Below are 6,593 nucleotides of genomic sequence, written 5' to 3'. Positions count from 1 at the left end.
CATTGTCTGTTTTCATTAAATTCCATGTTTCAGACAATTACCAATCAAATGGTTTGGTCCAATTATAGGAAAATTATATATGTTATTTCTAAAGACATGCATGTGATTAAGCTTTTTACCCAGAAGGCAAGATGGTTACACACTCAGCTACAAGGAAATGCTGTCTCACCTAAGTGCACAGAGCTACCCCATTAATTATCTGTTTTTGAATAATGAATTATAACCCATATGCCTCCCATATCTAGATTGAAAAAGTGCATAAATACAGAAAACACTAGCTAACTGCTGCCACATTGATTGTCTGAATTTCTGCAGTTCAAATATGGCAAACCTAATCAGGTAAACTGATATAAAATAAGACATTATTTTAATATTTACTTTCTACCCTATTCAAACAGAATGTTTCTGTTCTACAAACAAAGAGAAGGAATATCTTTGTCATAAGACAGATTTAAGGATATCTAGGTAGTCAGCCAGAATGATATGTAGTAGTCCTCGACTTACAACAGTTTGTTTAACTTACCATTTGAAGTTACATCACTGAAAAAAGTGGCCTATGTCCATTTTTCACACTTATGACTGTTTCAGCATCCCCATGGTCACGTGATGAAAATTGAGATTCTTGGCAACAGGCTCATGTTTATTATGAATACAGAGTCCCAGGGTCATTTGATCACCTTTTTGCAACCTTCTGTGGCAAGCAAACCCAAATGGTGAAGCCAGATTCACTTAACAACTATGCTACTAACTTAACAACTGCAATGATTCATTTAACAATGATGACAAGAAAAGTTGCAAAATGGGGCAAAACTCATGTAACAAATACCTCACTTAGTGATACAAACACTGGACTCAATTGTGGTCGTAAGCTGAATACTACTTGTACATGATCTTGTTATGATATACATGATCTTGTTACTGATTTTGTGGATTTCTCTCTCTCAAAACTACATAGTACACATTTTAGATCCCTGAAACATTTCTCTTGTTTAAGAGAAAAAAAAGAGATATCCTGTTCATTATTGTGTCTTTTCAGAAAGACCCTGTCTGCAATTTTATCTATTTCTATTTCTAATTTTATCTAATTTTATCCAGTTACAGCTATCATGGGCATTGAAAAAAATACCATCATCTCTAGATCAGAAGAAAATGATTGCCAGGTTTGCTTATTTGGTATTCAGCTTCCTTCATAAACTACATGTACTACCATTATTAAGTATTTAAAGCCAGCAAAATATCCACCCCATAACACTGTAATCGTCCTGGTTTCCGCAAAGTAGCTCCTGAATCACTGAGGAGACACCCTTCCCCTATTTCCTCTCAGCAGAGGCAGCACATTCTTTTATTCTGTCTTTCAAATGAAGGAAGTCAATTTATTACTGGGCTTTAAGTTCTGGGAGAGAAGGCAGAATCAGCAAATCAGGGGTGAAATGCTGCCGGTTCTGACCGGTTCACTAGCAAAAAATGCTAAGGTTCGCCCAAACCGGTAGTAAAAAAAAAAAGCTTTAAAAAGTGGGGGGAAAGTTTCCATGACACTCAGCTGTGCCGCACAATTATGGGAATCTTTTGTTTCACTTTTTAAAGCACTTTTTACTACCTATTCACTGGAATAGTAAAAAAAATGCTTTAAAAAGTGTGAAAAAAAGGTTCGGACGATTGATCAGCTCACAGCTGATCCGGGCGATTGTCAGAACCCTTTCCCCCCCCCCTTTTAAAGCATTTTTTTCCTGCCGGTTCAGGCAAATAGATAGGAAAAAATGCTTTAAAAGTGAAAAAAAATGGCCATGCCCTCCCAGTCACATGACCCACCACCACCAAGCCATGCCTACAGAACCAGTGGGGGAAAAAATTTAGTTTTTGCCACTGCAGCAAATATCTGCTATGCTAGAATTTCACAGATACCAAACAGATTCAACTTTAATTGGCAGAGAAAAACTATAGGAACATCCTTTCCACAGGAGTGAACAGCACTTTGGGTAACAATACAGTGTCTAACATGATGAATTATCCCGATTCTCTCCATGTTGACTAATTTTGTGACCGGCTGATGATGCTTTTGGTATCCAGGGTTACAATATTTTTAGTAAATCATGGCCTGAAATGAGACAAAGTTTGTATGAAGACAGTAAATCAGACTGGAGTTGCAAGACGACTTCAACAATGCTATCAATAACAGCAGCACACCAAATTTATAAATAAAGAAATAAATATGAAACAAATGAAGATGATGAATATCAAGTAGTGATGCTTGATGGAACTCTTAGTTAAGGTCGGTGGTACTAAAAATACCCAGGCACTCTACATCACAAGCCATGCCTGGAAGCTATCTTACCATCTCTGATTCCACAGGATGTAATAAAAACACTAGATCATATTCTATTCAGTTTAGTATTCACCCCTTCCAAAATTAGTAGAGGTAAATGGGAGAGCCTTGATGGTTAGAATTTTCTGTTTTGAAGCAATTTCCTTTTGCAAGCATTGACTTCTTAATTGTTTAACCAAAGAACCATCCTCTTCCTTTCTTCTCCCTACGCTTGGTATTCTACTTTTATTACTTCATGGTTTTTAACTAACTGCTTGTGGATTGACTATGTTTTTCCAAAATTGTGTCAGTGCTTCATAAGAAGTTCAGTTTGCTTTAGGTCACTGTAAATAATTTTGGCTTCATGGCTATCCCTCTATTTTGTAAAAGTTATGGAAAATAGCTCCAAGGCCTGATTCTCTGAGACGGATAATATTGAATGGTAGTGACAGAGGAATAGATGGCAAATGTAGGGTAGTGTCTAAGCATGAAAAGCTTTGTTGCAACATGTTTAATTCTTTCCCTCTTTATTCCCAAATCACTTTTGAACTTTGGTGTTGGAAAAGATGCAAAAAGGTTGAAGCATGGTATATTTAACACCACTACAGAGATTTCTAAATTGTTTATAAATGTCTGTTTACTTTGTCTGAATTTCCAGAAAATATTTTGTTGTATCAGAATTATATCCCATTTTTATTATTGTATAACTAATGCAAGGCTCAATCATGCATAATACCTCTTTCTCCTCCTATTTTCCCAACAACAATTCTGTGAGATGGATTGAGCTGAGAGAGAAGGACTGGCCCAAAGTCACTCAGCCAGCTTTCATACCTAGGGCGGGACTAGAATTCACAAGTCACCTGGTTTCTAGGCCAGCACCTTGACCACTTTACCAAACAGGCTATGCCAGTCAGAAGACAAATTTCAAAATACACATTAACATAATAACCTAACTCAGAGTTCACAGAAATGTGCAAGCTTTCAAGATCCTTAGGCCTCTTCACTCGGCAAGAAATTATTACTGCAAGTTCTATGAAAAATGATTAAAAGAACTAGGCATCTTTAGTCTAAAAGAAGTCTAAGGAAATGCACGATAGCTGTCTTTAAATATTGCAGGGCTCTCACAAGGAAAATAGTATGGATTTAATTTTACACAGGTGGTCCTCAGCTTATTAGCACAATTGAGCATAACATTTCTGTTGCTAAGCGGAACATTTGTTAAGGGAATTTGCTCCATTGTCACAGTTGTTATGTGAATCATTGCAGTTGTTAAATTAGTGACATGGTTAAGTGAACCTGCCTTCCCCATTGACTTTGTTTGTGAGAAAATCACAAAAGGGGATCACATGACACTGCAACCATCATAACTATGAGTCAGTTGCCAAGGGTCTGAATTTTTTTCACATGGCCACGGGGGTGTCGCAATGGATGAAAGTGTGAAAAATGGTCATAAGTCACTTTTTCCAGTGCCATTGTAACTTTGAATGGTCAGTAAATGAACTGTTGTAAGTCGAGAACTACCTTTAGTGCTCAAACGTAAGACAAAAAGCAATGGGTATAAGCTTTAGAGAGAGAGATTTAAACCTGAACTAAGAAGGAATATCCTGACTGTGAAAGCAATTAAGGAATGGAACAAGAAGTTTCCTGGAGTAATGTGGTTCTATCACTGGAGATTTCCAGACAAAGATTTCTCTGGCATGGTCTTGAGTATTCCTGCTTTGGGCAGAATTAGAAGACCTCCAAGGTTCCTCCCAACTTTATGATTTTATGAAAACAATCACATACTGTACATACATACCAGTGGTGGGATTCAAATAATTTACCAACCAGTTCTCTGCCCTAATGACCAGCTGGGTAGGCAGGGCTCGGTGGTCATGTGATCATGTGGGCGTGGCCAAGTCAATGTCACTCAGGTCAATGGGCTCTTCGCCTTAGCTGTTACAATGTAATAAGGGTTAAGGGGAGAGGCAGTTTCTGTAAGCGGGGCAATAAAGATTAGGCTAGAAACAACACCAGAATGTTTCCTTCCTGCCTTCCTTACAGGAGTAGCCCTGTAAAGTGGGGAAAAAAACAAAAGATTTCTTCCAACAACCGGTTCTCCCAACTGCTTAGAAAGTTACCAACCGGTTCTCCCGAATAGGTGCGAACTGGCTGAATCCCACCACTGATATATACATACAGAGAGACAGACAGACCTACAGACAAACAGAAACAAAACACACTATTACACAAACAGATATCCAACCTATATATATATATATATATAATATACAGGGTTTTTCTTAAACAACATTTTAACAGCTTTTAAAATAAAATTGTACTTATTTGTAGTAGAATACTCTATTTAAAAAAATCAACTGGAGCCAAGTAAGTAAAGTTATATGTTCACATTATCCTGTTGATGTTGCAATTACATCAGCTTGTTGAAAAAAAATTAAGTTAACCAACAATTCGGTTGTTTGTGAAGAATTAAACAAAATTGGCTTTGAGCAGGTCAATCTTGCAAAAAGGGGAGGATTCATTCTTGATGTGGATGTGGTTGAGGAGGAAAATACAAGAACTAATTGAATTTTAAAATATTATAGAAGGGACACGGAATAAAAATATCTTACAGTTGCCCTCAGCTAAAGGGAAGCCAAACATGACATAATTGTTTTAAACAGAAAAACTTGAAAAGAAACAAAATTGGCTGTGGACTTGTGGTAAAATTATATATAATTTTATGGTCATAAAACATACTGTATATATGTTTTCGTAGATTTTCATGGGTGTAGGTATGCTGGTCTTGTTGTATTTGGGTCTTTTGCCATGTAAGATTGAGATTGTCTTGGGAAGAGTTTGAGTAACAAGACCAGCATACACACACACACACACACACACACACACACACACACACACACACGTATATACGACAATGTTTCGGCAAGGTTATGGCAACGTTTCTTCGAGGTTCCACTCGCCATCTTCAGACTGGTGTTTCCGGCTTCGTGCTTGTACGAGTAAAGCTCGAAGCCGAAAACACCAGCCTAAAGATGGTAAGTGGGACCTCGGCGAAATGTTGCCAAGACAATCTCAATCTTACACAGGAAAAGACCCGAATACCACAAGACCAGCATACCTACACCCGTGAATATATATATATATATGTGTGTGTGTGTGTGTGTGTGTGTGTGTGTGTGTTTGTGTTTGTGCTTTTATTTTATTTTTTTTATTTGTGCTGATAAATAAATAAAGGGAGACTAGTATAGATCTATTTCAAGCTATTTAGCTCTCATCAGCTAGCCATACCCTTACTGGGATTTGAATATATATATATATATATATATATATATATATATATATATATATATATATATATATATATATATATATATATATATATATATATATATATATATATATATATATATATATATATATATATATATATATATATATATAGAGAGAGAGAGAGAGAGAGAGAGAGAGAGAGAGAGAGAGAGAGAGAGAGAGAGAGAGAGAGAGATAGGGAGAGATACACATGCGTGCGCGCACACACACGCACACACACACACACACATATATATATATATTCTAGACAACTTCCTCACACATCTCAACAGCCTACACCCCAAAGTACAATTCACTATGGAAATAGAAGCAAACAACCAACTTCCCTTTCTGAACGTCCTAATCTACAAAAAAAACCAATGGCTCACTAGGACACACCATCTACTGGAAAAAAACATATACCAACCACTACTTAAAGGCACAATCTCATCACCACCCTGCACAGATCAACTCTGTAGCCAAGACCCTCTTCTCCAGAACCAAAAGCCTAGCCAACAAAGACCACCTGAAAACTGAATTACACACTCTCACAAACTTATTAATCTCCAACGGATTCCAAAGAAAAACAATTACCAACCTAATCCAAAGGGAAACTCCCCCACAAAACCGAGACACAGAACAGGACAATGGCATCGCCCTCATCCCTTACATCAAAGGCACCACAGATAAAATCAGCAAAATTCTCCACAAACACAATATCAAGACAGCCTTCAACATTGACCAAACCATAGGCAACATTTTAAGAAACCCCAAAGACAAAATCCAGCTAGAAACCAAGGAATCTACGAAATACCATGCAAAACCTACCCTGCAACATACATAGGACAAACGAACAGGAGAATAAATGTACACATCACAGAACACAAGAACGCAGTAAGAAAAAAAGAACTTCCTCCCTTTTCCAGCACCTTAAAGCTACAGGACATGAAATTAATTTTGAAGGGACCAGGTTAATCTCCAA

The sequence above is a fragment of the Thamnophis sirtalis genome, unplaced genomic scaffold (assembly GCF_051295495.1).
Source record: "Thamnophis sirtalis isolate CommonGarterSnake01/CBP01778 unplaced genomic scaffold, rThaSir2_p1.2 scaffold_1, whole genome shotgun sequence".
In the NCBI taxonomy this organism is placed as follows: Eukaryota; Metazoa; Chordata; class Lepidosauria; order Squamata; family Natricidae; genus Thamnophis; species Thamnophis sirtalis.
This window is presented reverse-complemented; position numbering follows the sequence as displayed.